A 15,912-nucleotide genomic window follows, 5' to 3' on the forward strand; every position below is an offset into this window, starting at 1 on the left:
GAAGTAACAGCTGTTTCCTTCCTATTTTACTGAGATCCGATGAGACCAATAAAGACTTGCAGAGAAGACCCTGGAAATTGCAGTGCATTCTCTGATCCAGCCATTGTGGAAATGTGTTTTATTATTTTCCTTGATGTGAAAGCCACCCCATATCCCTCAGACAATGTTCTAAAAGGGTGGTATGTGATGCAGGAATGCGCCAAGTTATCACCAACTCTGGTGCTTTGTAAGATGCTGTGATTTGAAAAGCATGGCTGAAATGTAAAACATTATTGCTGCTGTAGTAAAAACTTCCATGTCCATCTCCTAGCCCACTATTTCTCGTCAGGCTATATAAAGAGACACACAAAGCAATTCTGTCTACATTAGAAGGTAATTTTTTGTGAGTGGGGGGAGTATTAACAACAAAACGGCACACACTGGGTGGTAAAATCATCAGAAATAAAGTACTTTGGGCAGTATAAAATTATCTGCACTTGAACAGCTAATGGGTAAGGAGATGAACTTTTTAAAGTCCAGTACATTAGGCATCATATAAGAAGACGAGTGTTAGCCAGGTGTGGTGGCACAGGCCTGAGGCAGAAAGGTAGGTAGATCTCTGTGTGTTTGAAGCCAGCCTGGTATACAAAGTGAGTTCCAACCCAGTCTTGAAAATCCAAAAGAAAAAAGGAACAAAAGAAAAAAAAAAAGAGCAGGGTTGGGGGTTGGAGAGATGGCTCAGCAGTTAAGAACACTTGAGGTTCTTGTAGAAGACCTAAGTCCTGTTCCCAGCACCTGAGTTAGGGACCCCAAGACTACCTATAGCTCCATTTACAGGACATCTGACACCCTCCTCTGACCTCCACGGGCATCTGAACTCATGTACATACCAAAACACAGATAAAAACATACGTATAATCGAAAATAAACCACTTTTAAAAGAATACAAGCTTGCAGTTGTTCTTTTTCTGTAGTTAAAGCAAGATGACATTAGCTTACCAAAAATGTCTGTGGGAAAGAGCAGGCATAAAATTGAAGTTGTATATTCAGGTAAGAGCACAGAATTCCCAAGGAAAATATTTCAGAACAAAAGTGGGCTTTTTGACAGTGATTACAGGACAAGCTATGTGTGGCCAAATATTGTATTCTTTGGTTTCTCAACAACTTACAGCTAACTCACCCACACATCTCAGCTGTCACCCCTACTTTGCCTGGATTTATACCAGGTTGATACACACACCCCCAAACCCCTGCTTGTTGTTAATGGGGGAGAGAGGCGGGGCCTCCTTAATTGACCCCATTCTGCCTCTGATGACAGTTGGCAGGCAGGAGTATCCCACATTCTTCTAGTTAATGTTATCTTTTCGTTGGGTCTTACTTGGTCTTTCTAGCTACATTCACCAGAGACTGGTCCGCAATCAATCACCATTTCAATGGAGAAAGTTCAATGATCTTCGCACAGCTGAGTTACCACTAGCACATAGTGGTTGAAGTCATCACCTTAAGAACCAGACACTGCCAGCAGCCTCCACCTAGTCGGCTGGGGACTTTGGGGTAAAGCAGTCTCTTCAGATGTCTCTTGAAAAACGAAGGTGGTGTCACTCACTACAAAGAGTTACTTCATGATCCTCACGAGATAAATGTGAAGTGCTTAGCCCAGGATCCGTGAGGCCAGGACAGATGAAACATCAGTAGAACGTCACCATTCCACGGGGGAGGGGGATTGATCTGAGCTATGTGTGTCATTTTAAATTGTCTAGAAGTCACCAGTGTGAAAAGAGGCAAAAGTTAACGAAGTGGGTTTCATGATAGAAAGGAGGGCAGCCTTGGTGGGTTGAAGCCAAGGGGCCGCCACAGTCCCACCATGCGCCTGAACTCACTTGGCAGGTTGATTGTGGGGAGGTGCAGTGGCTGCCTCTGTGGGAGAGCAGAAGAAAAGAGAGAGAGAGGCAGGAGGGGTTTGCCCTTTGTAATGGGATATAAGGCATGCCCATAGGAAGATGGCTACAGTAACTACAATGTCATGTCTTGGCTGCTTCTGATGACATGTGCTGCTATGTCCCCTGGAGCAGGCTGGCGTAAATGCCTGAAGTTAACACAAGCCAATATATTCAGAATGTTGTTTCAAAATTGTAGTCAATAATCTAAAAATACTGAGTTCTAATATTCTTTCTTGGTAATATCTCTAGCATCTAGTATTTTGAAATCACAACACATCACAATCCAATTCAAATTTTTCAGTGATTAACAAAAAATTACAAAATTGTGATCTATTCAGTTTTAGTATTAATTAGTTGATCTTTGAACATGTGGAACTTTGTCCCAGACTGTCCCATAGCAGAGCCTAGACTTGAGGTTTATCTGGTTCCCTGTGAAAGCCTTGGGTGTGTTCACCAGAAGAACACCCCATAGCAAGGTATTTGGAAGGTGGTTCCAAGAAGCACCAGGAACTGGGGAGAGCATGGGCTACATGCTTTTAAAATTTAAATTCAAATGATTAAATAGCATTATAAGTAACTCCTTACTAAAATAACATCCATTCACACACAAATTTGTCATGTGCATGTGGACAAGGGCTTTGACATTGGGTATTATGGAGTGACCAGAAGTGAGTGATCCAGAACTCAAGCCCTGCTGTCAGAACCCACCCAAACAAATGTTCCTTGTCTCATCCTTCACAAAGTCCCAAAGTATACTATGCGCACATAGTGTGGTGGCTACAAGGTGCCCTTGGTGCTAAGTTTCTCTCACCATCCTAAGACTGGCAAATTTGTTCCCTTTCCACTGTGGGCATCATGACCTCATCCCAGACAAGAAAAAGAGGAATGACAAAGAACCCAGGAGGACATAGTGAGCATTTTTTCATCCTTTTCTGCTGATGAGATGCTCTCCTGAAGCTCCATGAAGTATCATTAAAGATGTGTTCCGCGGTGGGTAACCTTGTTTGTGTAGGGCCCAGGGCAGCTTGCCCAGGACAGCTTGGTACACATCTGACAAGACAAGCTCTATAGTCAGGGGGAAGGTAGGCCTGTGCCAGTTTGCCCTAAGGCAATGTCTGGTTCTGAGAAAGACCACAAACTGACACCACCCATGCTCCACCCAAGAAAAGGTGTCCCTTAGCCCAGCACACCAAGGAGGAAATTCCTAACATTCCAACCGTTTTAAATAGGATCACCTGCCAGCACACATCCATTGCTTTTCTCCAGGACACCACAAACAAATGTCAGCCCCCACTTTTGCTAACTGTAAAAACCCAGCCCTAACTGAGCTCCAGGCTTTCTGATCACTCCAATACTCTGGACACACATGGAGTCCGAGTTTGCAAACTTGTGTAGAATAAAAGCCCTTTGCTTTTACATACAGGACTCGGTCTCCATGTTGTTTTTTGTGGGACTTCATGGTTCTGGGCATAACAATTTGTTGTGTTTGTTTGTTTGTTTGTTTGTTTTTTCCAGATAAGGTTTCTATGAAGCTTTGGTGCCTGGCCTGGAACTAGCTCTTGTAGACCAGGCTGGCCTCAAACTCAAGAGATCCACCTGCCTCTGCCTCCTGAGTGCTGAGATTAAAGGTGTGTGCCACCACCGCCCAACAAGGGCATAATACTTTGCATGGGACAGCGTTGACAAGTGCAATGCTTGCTTGTTGTTACAATTAGGGTTCTCTGTTGCTAAGATAAACCAATGAGCAAAACCGCTCATTGTATTACATTTCCACATTATAGTTTATCACTAAGGAAAGTCAAGACTGGAACTGAAGCAGAGACCATGGAAGAGTGAGTGCTGTTTGCCTAAGAGCTTGCTTAGACTGCTTTCTTATACAACCAAGTCCCTCCTGGGCAGGGTTAACTCTTCCTACCATGGTATGAGTCCTCCTACATCAACATCAATCATTAATCAAGAATATGAGACCACACACACACCCTTGCCTTCAGGCCAGTCTGGTGGAGGTGTTACTTCAGTTGAGCTTCCCTCTTCCTAGACGACTTTACCTTGTGTCAAGTTGACAAAAAGTAGCAGGGTCATTTGGATACATTGCCATCTCCAGCAAAACTGGAGTTCTTCAGGCAGGAAAGAGACAATGGATGCTTGGTAAGCAGCTGACAGCCTCCAACAGAAGTGGCATCTGCAATTGTCATGACTATATCTACTACTGTTACTATTACTATCACTAAAATGCTACAACCAGACTCTCAGATAGTCTCCAAAGGAGGCTGGCAATTTCACTATTTAAAGAAACACACACACACCCCACCTCCACACTGTTGCCACTGCTGCTTAGAACTTTGCATCTCAGAATCCACCTGAGTTCAGCTCTTGGGATCAGAAGTTAGGAGGACTGGACTGGCTTCCTGTAAGGACTGTATTTACCCGGGAGAAGCAGACTCTTCTGGGTATGCCTGCTTTGAGAATGGGGTAGAATCTGGGGCTGCAGTAACCATTTGGTGAGGTTTGTTCTTCTAGCCCCTGGGAGAGTAACTGTGGGAGGCAAATGTGCTACCTGCTGAGGGTCATCATTTCTTACAGGCACCAGAGATGACCGTATGGGATCAGACACAGTTTCCAGACTTTCTAGTGACTCTGACCTTCTACGCCATGTTTCCTTAGTCTGCCGCTATTTATCACCAAGCAGGAACAGATGTAGTGTCAACCTCAGCATCATGCGGGTATAACTTGCTTTGTTCTCAAAGAGGTGCTTAAAACTGAAGTCCCATAGTAAGACACTTCACACAGCAAATGAAAGGATGAGTTGAGCAAATGCACGCAGATATTTATGCCCCCACATACAGAAAATGTCTATTGTAATACTATATTGTTTTCTCTTACCATGTTATCAAACCGCGAATTTTCTATTTTCTTTTTGCTTATACTTTCTTTCAATTTATTAGAGTCCTGAGAGGAAAGAAATGGAGCACTCAGAAAGGACTGTAACAGGATTTTCCAAAGAGGTTATTTACAAGGTTAAGGCAGGGAGAAAGGAACTGAAAGGGAAACGTAGCTCTGTGAGATATTAGCAGAAAACTTGAGCATGCTTGACTCTGCAGAGAGGCAAGGAAAACTAGGTCTGTACCTACTGGAGAGGTAAGAGAAAGCCTTCAACAAAGACGGAGCTGGAAACAGGGAACATGACCCTTGCCAGCCAGTGATCAATCTAGGAGTGATCCCGGGGACCAAGCACCCCAACCTCACTGGTTTACTCCCTCCCTCCAGGAGGTGCCTCCCATTGGCTGGGTCCAAGCAGAAGGCAGAGGTCGAGGTCAGGAAAGTCCAAATGGCATATTTAGTGCAGAACCTTCCAGACACAGCGGAGGTTGAGGTGGGTACACAGTAGATTCAGAGGATAAAATGGTGACGGAATTGCTCTGCCCTGTCACATGGTGCAAAGATTTTTTGCATATTTACCCTTTACATATCCAGCACTGGTCTCAGTTCCTTGTCTGGCTGATTCTCTTTCCCCCTTATGTTGTTGGGGAAACTTGCTCAGACTTTGAACACAAATGACATCTGAACGAGACTCCACATTCAGAGAAACTGCCTGTGCCACCGAGAATGTGACACCGTGTCTGTCCCACACACTAACCACGTGGCTCGGGGAGAGTAGTTCTCTGTTTCACAGGAGGAAAACTAGGTGCTCAGCACAAAATATGTGGGTTCAAACCCAAGCTCTGTCCTTTTCAGACTGAGTCTGTGGGCTATGTAACCATTTACTTTCTCAGGACCTGATCCACAAAATGGAGCAAAATCGTCCCACTGTATAAAGCAGCTGTGAAAATTAGTTGAGTCATGACCCGTGAAAAGTGTTTGGGACCGTGACCGCTTACAGCACCCAATAGCTGCTGTTAGGGGCACCACGCTGAACAACACACAGGTGAGTTCATCCCCCTCCTTCCTGTAAGAAGTGAGGGAGGGATCAGCACCCTCTCTGATCTTCCCAGCAGGGGCAGGGGTGTCTCACTGGTATATTTGACAGGGAAGTGTTTGTCGTTTGAGCAGGTGTGGAGGATGTAGCGGAGTCCATGAGTAGAGGCTGTTAGTCCTCAGGAGAATAAACCCACAGGAACCGCAGCCTCGCCTGCTTAAGAAACACAGGGTCACTTAGCAAGATAGGTAAGGAGCCAGCTCCTAGAGGCCAATGTGTACTTGATATAGTTATTTAACACTTTTTTTTAATTTTCCATTATGAAGACAAAATTGGTTAATATTTGTAAACACAACAGGACCAGCACACAGTGAGTGCTTTAAAATGGGACCAGGCGCACAGTGAGTGCTTTACAACAGGACCAGGCACACAGTCAGCACTTTACAACAGGACCAGGCACACAGTGAGCACTTTTCAATGGACCAGGCACACAGTGAGTGCTTTCCAACAGCACCAGGCACACAGTGAGCGCTTTACAACAGGATCTAGTGTGTTTTGTAAAGAAAGGTTCCTTAGATAAATAGAATAATCCCAATACAGCAAACAAATATTGCAGTTGATTTTTTTGTGTGTGTGTATGTATATTTAATACTGGTCTGAGATACTGCCCTCCCTTGGGTGATGAGGTCAAATAAAAACTGTGTTTGTCTGTCCAAGAAAAAAGATTAAGGTCAGGAAAAAATCAAGCAGTGATTTATTGATACAAGTCACTCAAATCCACTGCTTAGCATTCCTTGGCCTAAGAATGATTTGACATTTTCTTGCATAGCAAACAAAAGCCCCAACAATACCCCCTGATGAATAGCAGTGGACTTTGCGGGTTACAAATAAATTCTCCCTCTCCAAATCCTTCATATGTACTTGGAACTAGACAAGGTGTTTCTCTTTCTTTTCACCTGGGAAATGGGGGCAGAGATTTCTCGTGTCAACTGTTCATTCAGCCACAAGACAGCCACTCAAGTCCCAGGAAGGAGTTCCCTTGTCTTTCATCTCTGAAATTGAATTATGAGCGAGCCTAGGAAAGACCTAATTTAGGAAACCTGTTTCATAGGCAGCACGATTAGCTAATGCAGCATCAATAAGTTTGAAAAACAATATCCAGATGTTTTCTGGTTTTGATTTTCCCCCTAATCTTTCTGATCAGAAAGAGGACTCTGTTGTTCTACTTTGAAACAAAAGGAATTACCAAGAACCTATGTTGGTCTGCTTTCCATTTCCATACTAGAGAACTGAGGCTAAGTACTTTATACGGAAGAAAGGTTTACTTAGCTTGGGGTTTGGAAGGCTGGAAGTTCGGGTTTTGATTGTCCCATCAGTTCAGCCTATGGTGAGGGCTTCAGAGAATGGAAGAGCAAGAGGTCAATGGTGAAACAGAAAGAACTAGAATGAGACAGGATCCAGGGACTGCAGAGGGCTGGTCTTTCTTTATCATAGCAACCTTCTCAGGCCCTAGCCAGCTTCTGACTTTAACTTTTCTGAAAGCAGAGCCCACAAGGACCTAAAGATCTTCCACAAGCCCCCACCTCATAAAGGTCCCGCCATCTCTTAACATTACCAACCATGGTTCAAGCTTTTACCTATGAGCCCTTGGGCGTGCATTCAAATCATATCCCCGGGGTTTCTGAGGCAGCATAGAAAGAATGCAGGACTTTGGAGGCTGAATTCTCACCTCCAAGCTATGAGAGAACTCACAGGAAAGGACCTCACCAAGCCTAAATTTCCTCAGTCCTAAACATCTCCCTCACAGAAATATTGAGATGGAGTCACATTGCACACTTAAGTCACCTGCACAGAGGTGCACGTGATAGATGTGGCCCATGATAGATGTGGTGGTTCGTGCGCACCTTTGAAAAATTAGGCTGCTAGCCGGGTGGTGGTGGCGCACGCCTTTAATCACAGCACTCAGAAAGCAGAGGCAGGCGGATCTCTGTGAGTTCGAGACCAGCTTGGTCTATAAGAGCTAGTTCCAGGACAGCCTCCAAAGCTACAGAGAAACCCTGTCTTGAAAAACAAAACAAAACGAAATTAGGCTGCTGTATTAATTACTTTCTGTTGCTGCAACAAAACACCACAACCAAAGCATCTTAGAGAAGAAAAAGATTCTCTGAACTTATGGTTCCAGCGGGATAAGACTCCATGAGGGCAGGGAAACATGGCAGCAAGCAGGAGGCATGGTAACTGGAGCAGGAGGCATAGTGCTCACATCCTTTACTACAGTAACCAAACAGGCAGACTTGAAGAAGGTCCCCCGCCTGTGTGTGTGTGTGTGTGTGTGTCCCACTGAAAGCATGCTCCAGTGAATTACTTGGTCCTACAAGGCTGCACCATCTTAGTCCACCCAACAGCACCACCAGCTGGGAACCAAGTGTTCAAAGGTCTGTGGTTATAGGAGACATTTCTCCTTCAAACCACCACAGCTGCTCATCAAACCAAACATCTATATACAATAGATTTTTAAAAATCTCTATAAACTACTCCCATGTCGATGATTTGTTTTCTGAGTTTTCGAAAATACGGAGAGGAGTAAAACATTATACTTCAGAGAAATAATGCCACTGGTGTTGAAGAACCTGCTGTTATAATTGGAAAAGGACAGTTTACTTCACAGAACAATCAAAGGAAACCCAGGGCAGGGGACATCGCTTCTGAGTAGGCTTTCAGAATGAGCCCAGGACCCCAGGCTGCAAATGCAGCCATAGTTGTTAGTCCTTGAACAGTTTCTCCACGGCCTCAAATTTGCTTTGATAACAGGCCCCTCAATTAGCCTAAGAGTCCTTAAATCGAGTGAGTCTCTGATTAAGGAACTGCTGTGGTCCTGTTTTGCATTTGTGTTCCTGGGTCTAAGAAACAGCTGTCCTTTCTTTTGCAAATACCTCCAGTTTTTCCTCACCCCACACCCCTTTTCTTCTCTCCTGGGATATTCTATCCCTTTGGATGGTTTCTCCTTCGCGTGCGCCCGCGCACACACACACACACACACACACACACAGACACATACACACCGTGACTTTGTCCAAAAGTCCTGTGGCTTTTTTTTTCTCCTGAGAGTCCCTGGACTCGTTGTCCCCACCCCTGACCCCACCACTGACCCCACCACCCACTCTCCAAGAGCCCTCCCTTCTATCTCATTGTCCAGCCGTCTCAGTGATACTATGATTGCTGGCGTCCCTCTCCACAGCCGCCCGTGCTGCACCACACTGATCTTTAAAAATGCAAGTCTGTTTTTTTCTTTCCTCACTTAAAGCCCTTCAGGGTCTCCCACACTGTTGGTTCAGATGAAGGTCAGATTCTTTATTCAGCCAGTAACAGGCCGCAGGATTTGGTTCTTTCTACTCTGATGGTTTATTCTAATGTCACTGCCAACAAACAGACCTTTGAGTTTGGGGAATATACAATCGATAAATTGGATGGGTGTGTCTTAATGTAATGTACAGTGGCATTGATATTTAATATTCCTCAGACCCTATTAACCTATTTTATGTTGTTTGTTTTTCTTATCCTCTTCCCTTGCAGCAAGCAAGAAGTTTCTTCTGTGGCTAGCCTGTCCCCCTGTGGATGGCACGGGTCATATAGTTTGAAGTCTTGATTTCTCTTTCTTCCTTTTGCAAAGTTGAGGAAAGAGCCCAGGACTTTGCATATACTAGATGTAATGGAAGTAAAATGCGGTAGATCCCCCAAGTGGCTGTAGCAGGCAATGGTTCCTGAGACCATGCTGCAGGTACCCTGAAGTGGCCCTAAAGTGGCCGCAGGCAGAAGAGCAGCCAGTCCTAGGCAGGGATGGCACAGTTACCCAAGTGGCTGCAGTGGGCCACAAGTCTCAGGCAGGGAGCCATTTGGCAGGCGAGAGACCTTGACGGGGCAGCCAGTCTTATGAGGAGAGACAGACAGATGGGCATGCCAGGAGACCACACGGGAGAAGAGCAGGGGGGGGGGGGAGAGGGAGGGAGGGAAGGAAGGAGGGAGGGAGGGAACAGGAGAAATGGGTAGAAGGGAGAGACTGAAGCTGCATCTTCTAGAGGAAGATAGAAAAGAAAGGGTTCAGGCTGGAAGCTGAAGATCAGCTTGCCTCAGCAGGTAGGAAAGGGAGTGGACGTGGCTTGTCTCTTAAAGAGACAGGACAGATTATTACACTAAGCAGTAACTCTGACATGTGATTGGCATTAACAAGACCTGTCCACTCTCTGTTTCTCCATCTGCTTCCAGTTGTAAGCGTTACTCAGATTTGGCAATTACAGATTCTGATTGCTCACCTCCCTCTTAAGCCAGAGTTCAAAGCCACGAGGGGCGTACCAGTCATCCCTCAGTCTACTAGAGTCAGCCAAGAGGTGGTAGGCAAGTGGGGCACTTGGGTCTTCCTGGAGCCTTTTCCATAACTTCCCTCATCGCTCCTCACAGTGATTCCATGTGACGGTTCATATGAATTGTCAGTCTAACGGGATCACCTAAAGCCTCTGAGCATGTCTGTGAGATATTATCAAGACTGAGTTCACTGAGAAGGGAACATTCCACCTAAAGGTGTAGACACTGTTTCATGGGGTGGAGTTGTGAGCTACAATCAAACAAGAAAGTGAGCTGAGACATTAACCTCTCTCCACTTCCTGACTGTGGCTGCAATGTGATCAACCGCCCATCCTCCAACTCTCGTTCCTGCTCCACTATGATGAACTGTATCCTCGGATTGTGGACCAAAACTAAACCCTTCCTCTCTTGAACTGCCTCTGTCTGTTTTTTATGTCACTGCAGTGAGAAAAGTAACTGATGGATTCAGTAACATGCTTCAACTTCCCTCCCATTTGGGTGGTGGGATTGGAGGGAGGGAGGGAGGGAGGGAGGGAGGGGAGAGAAATCCTTGAGGATGCAGCAACTTGTCCAGCAATGGAGCCCTCAGATTGGGTTCCATGTTCTGGCCCCACACCTGTCCTGTTTTCCTCTGAACTTTTTCTACCTATGGAGCCTAATCCTACTGAAGATTTTCAGCCACTTCTTTCAGGAATATTCTGAGTTACTATAGGATTGGATGATCTATGTGATTTGACCTGATAGAAAAATTGGGCTCTAGGCCACCTTAGGTCTCAGATGCCCCCAGGGGCTGGGCTGAAATAACCCTGCTCCTTTCTTTTCTCCCTACCCTTCCCCTGCCTTTCTTCATCTTTCGTTCATTTTCCACTTTGTCTCTTTCTGTGGGCTGCACAGGTCTGGAGACTTGCTAAATTGGCGAGTCCTGACAACACTGGATAAGAGGCAAGGGAGATGAGGAGAGAAAAATGATCCCAGTGATTTTGTTGCTAGTGAATTGCACTCTTTCCTCACAGCTGGAAGCAGTGGCTGAAGAATCTCTGAATTAAGTACTTTCCCTAAAGAAGACACATTTTCTCCAACAAGAATTAGGGCACACTCTGACAAGGATGCTGAGCGTATGCAAAGAGGCCAGAAGACTAGAATTGGGTTGGGAGCCTCAGGAGGAGGTAGACAAATTCTCTGCCTCCCTCCCTCCTGTGTGTGTGTGTGTGTGTGTGTGTGTGTGTGTGTGTGCAATATCAAAATATGTATGGATCCTATTTCATAGATAAAGAAATTTAAGTCAAAATTTTCTCAGCTTTCAGGTCTATGAAGCCATGAACTAAATGGTGAGACCTTTTCTAACAATGACTGTGCTTTGTCTACTTGGACCCATTGTCCAAGTGATCTCTATAACTGTTCACCTGAGCTGGATATACACATGTCATGACCTCCTTGACATACTAATGTACTGCGCCACTCCTGGCAGGGCATTTATCTTGAAAAGGTGTCTCAGTTACAATCATTTCTATTGCTGTGCAGACACCATGACCATGGTCCTAAAGCAGTAGCTGGGGCATTACTTTATGATCCACAAGCATAAGGCAGAAAGAGAGATAGATAGATAGAGAGAGAGAGAGAGAGAACTGGGATGTGATTATGTGCTTTTGAAGCCTCAAGACTCACTCTCAGTGACACACATCCTCCAAATAGTCCATGCTCCCTATTTCTTTCCAAACAGTTCTACCAACTGTGGACTAAGCATTTAAATATGTGATCCTATGTGGGCCATTCTCATGCAAACCATCACATAATGTGAGACTGGTTATTGTCCCCAACTGATCTATGGATATAGCAGAATGTCATTAGCAGTCATTTTATAACTATGTTCCTTTAGCAGAACAGGAGTGTTTGATTTTCTTCTAGTCCCATGGCCTATCTAGTCTCAGGTTCTTGGCCTCTTAAGCAGTGTCAGGCATTAGTTCCATCTCCTGGAGTAAGCTTTAAATCCAATCAGATAGTGATTGGTTACTCCCACAACTTTTATGCCACTATTGTACCTGCATATCACACAGGCAGGTCACCATTGTAGACCAGAAGGTTTATAACTGAGTTGGCGTCGTTCACCTTTCTTCTCTGATAACATGAATCCCAGGACCATGAGCACAAGTGAGTCGAGGTCAAGGCTCGACTTCTTGCTCAGTGAGAAAAAGAAAGAGGGGAGAGAGAGATAACTCAGCAGTTAAGGGCATGTACTGCTCTTCCTCTTCGAGAAGACTGGATTTCAATTCCCAGCTGTCATCTCAAGTGGCTCACAATTGCCCATATCTCCAACTCTCGGTGGCCCGGTGCCTTCTTTGGGTTTTTCAGGTACCCACCCACATATACACACACCACACGCAGAAATACACTCATAAACAATTTACAAAATAGCCTAATCTTGTAAAAAGTAAAAAGGGATAAGTCATCACTGTTTAGTCATGCAAACTGGTAACACATTCTTCACGTAATAGGTTAAAGATCTTTAACATAAGCTATTTAAGCCATCCGCATACATTTCATGTGCAACAAATTTATAGCAGGATGGTTTGTTCAGAGCTCCTAGTTCTAAATATAGCAACAACGACAACTAGTTTAAGTAGTTAATGTAAGGAGAAATGAGCTGAAGCTATTATCTTGACAATGTTTAGAGAGGTGGAGGTGAGAAGGCTCAAATAGAGGGCATTCTTTTCATGAAGCATCATCAATTGGAGCTTACCCAGAAATGCACGTGAAAAATAATGCTAAATTACTTAATAATTTGTCATGTATGTATATATGTATAATTATATGTCAAGTTTAGAAAGCCAATAACCTTTTCAAAAATCTACTTTATTTGAATAAAACTGAACTCCATGTGAACCAAAAAGTCACTCTTTTCCTTTTAAAGACTAAGGCTCAGAAGACCCTTGTTATCATCCCTAGCCCTCTCGACCACCATCCAAATTAAGTTCAGTCCTTCATTGGTTCACCTCCCCACTAAGCAAATCACCAAGGAGCACATAGGATCTTCTACTTTCCTGGCCTAGGGAAGGCACATTGCAAACAAGTCATGCAAGGCCAGGAGCAGAAGTGGGGCAATTAGGGACTTCTCTTCTGCAATCCCAGGTTATCCCTACTGCACGTCTGCCCTGAGTCTCTTTGCCTTAACTCACAGTCTTTATATCTTCAATAGTTAAAACTTTTAATCCACCCAGACCCTCTGGATCTCATTATAAATCATGATTTATAAATTCTTGATCCTATTATGAACTGATTCCTAAAACTTTTTTTTTTTTGAAAGAGAGTTTCTCTGTATAACCCTGGCTGTCCTGGAACTCACTATATAGACCAAGCTGGCTTCAAACTCTCAGAGATCCACCTGGTTTTGCCCCCTGAGTGCTGAAATTAAAGGCATACACCAACACACTCAGTATTGAAACAATAATTTTTTATCCTATCTAGCTATATACATCTGCATATGTGTATTCATGTAATACTTAAAGACTGTGTTCTTCTACAGCATAATTGTTGTCTGAGGTTTTCTGTCCTGCCCAGTTCCTACAATCGTTAAGTCCCAAAGAAATCACAGAGAGGTCTACATTAGTTATAAACTGATTGGCCTATTAGCTTGGGCTTCTTATTAACTCTTATGACTTATATGGCCCATTATTAGCCATTACTCTTATCTGTGTTAGACATGTTGCTCAGTACCTCATCCAGCGGGGCAGTCACATCTTGCTTCTTCTGTGGTTGGGTCAGGACTGCCAAGGAATTGGTTTCCTCCTCAGAATTCTCCTTTTCTCCTTGACCTGCCTCTACTTCTTGTCTGGTTGTCCTGCTTATACTTCCTGCCTTGCTACTGGCCAATCAGCATTTATTTAAAATATAATTGACAGAATACAGACCATTTTCCCACACCACATAATTTGATCCAGAAGTAGAGCATCATGTTAATACAAGAGAGAACAATTGACTGAAAAACCTATGAGGCTGAGATTTTTAAAAAGTATAGCCAGGTAGTCCATGCTTAACTTGATAAATAAAAGCATCATCAATATTCAAAACATTTTTATAAAATCACTTGAAATACTACTTAGGTATAGTGCAAATAAAACAAAGTATCCCCATGGAATAAGTTCTATGCAATAATAATTTGATTAAGCAAAGAGACAAATTATTTTTAAATACCTGTTGACAGGATATTAAAGACATTATTTTTCTGATATGATGCATTTTCCCCATAATACATCTTCTCCCTTTTTCCCCTTCTGTGACATATGGCCGTAAAGAAACTCTTATAAATGAAAGGAGGGAAGGAAAAAAGGAAGGGAGGGAAGGAGGGAAGAAGGAGGGAGATGGTGAGGAAGGAAGGGAGGGAGGAAGGAAAGAAGGAAGGAAGGAAGGAAGGAAGGAAACTCTTATAGTAGGCAAGGTACTTATATTACGATTTTAACTTTAGTTTTTTCTAACCTGACTACAGATCTACACACACTGTCTTCTTTTGTTAATCGTGCTTGGATATTTCCCTGCAGTAGTTTCATCCTTTGTATTAAGTCTTTCTTTTAAGATGAACAGATTCCTGATAGGAATAATTTACTTCCTCTCTCCTTCTGCCCTCCCTCCCTCCTTCCCTCCCTCTCACTCTCCCTCCTTTCCTTCCATTATTTCTTTCCTTTGCTCATTCTCTTCATCTTTATTCTTCCATCTCTGTCTCCCTCCCACCAAAAATAGCACAGCACATCAATATTTGTGGCTGCCGTAGAAGCAGGAAGGTGACATCCATTGCCACCTTGGTCCTCCCCTTGTCTGCTGAGAGTATTCACAGGACTCGGGGTAGACAACTATCAGCTCCCACTCACCAAAACAGTGGGACAAACACAGAGGCAATTTCACCCCCCCCCCACTTCTGCACAGGGCATGGGTCAGTGACTGTGACCTCTAGCAACTTACACAATGCGGCGAAGAGAATGGAGTCCAGTCCAGGCTTGCCCACCAGAGAGGAAGGGATTTCAGACTAGTCCTACTCTCAATTGGCTAGTACGAAAATATCCATTCAAAACGGGTGAGGCTTTTACTTTTCTGAAGCACCAGAGTTTATCAGACAGACATGAGTTCAAATTCAGACTTGATTCATCTCAATGGCAAGACTTTGGAGAAAACTATTTCTCACATTCCTACATCTTCATCGTAAAGTAAGGGTACCATATACTGCAGGGAGCCCATGAAGGGGGAGATGAAATCACAACCAGGTCTCTTCCAAAGCCAGATCACTGCTGCCTGCTGTCAGCAAGACATTTTCTCCTTCCCCTGAACTTACCCCTGACTTACCCTTGCAATGAACAAAATTCTACTCTCATATTTGTTAAGAACCTACTCCTCCTACAGACTTCCTGCTCGGTAGGATGCAAGAAAAAACTAAGGGCTTTAGCCTTTAAGGAAGTAACCATTATGTTTGAATAGATCATTTAATCCATCTCATTATTTGGTAACAAACTGAGCCAGCTGCAAGCTCCCCTGGATGCCAATGAAAAGAAAGGTGTAAACAGTGTAGTTCAGCACCTGCCTTCTCTCTCAGGAACACTGGTTAAGGAAGAAAAACAATTGCCGCCTGTCCACATGGCTCATCTCCACACAAAGTGGACAAGGAGCCCCCCAAGCCCTCCCCTGTTTCCTTACAGGACCCCCATCAGAGCAGCACACCTTGGTACAGATATTGCC

The sequence above is a fragment of the Microtus oregoni genome, unplaced genomic scaffold (assembly GCF_018167655.1).
Source record: "Microtus oregoni isolate MIOR12 unplaced genomic scaffold, Mior012 000022F_ref0000154, whole genome shotgun sequence".
NCBI lineage: Eukaryota > Metazoa > Chordata > Mammalia > Rodentia > Cricetidae > Microtus > Microtus oregoni.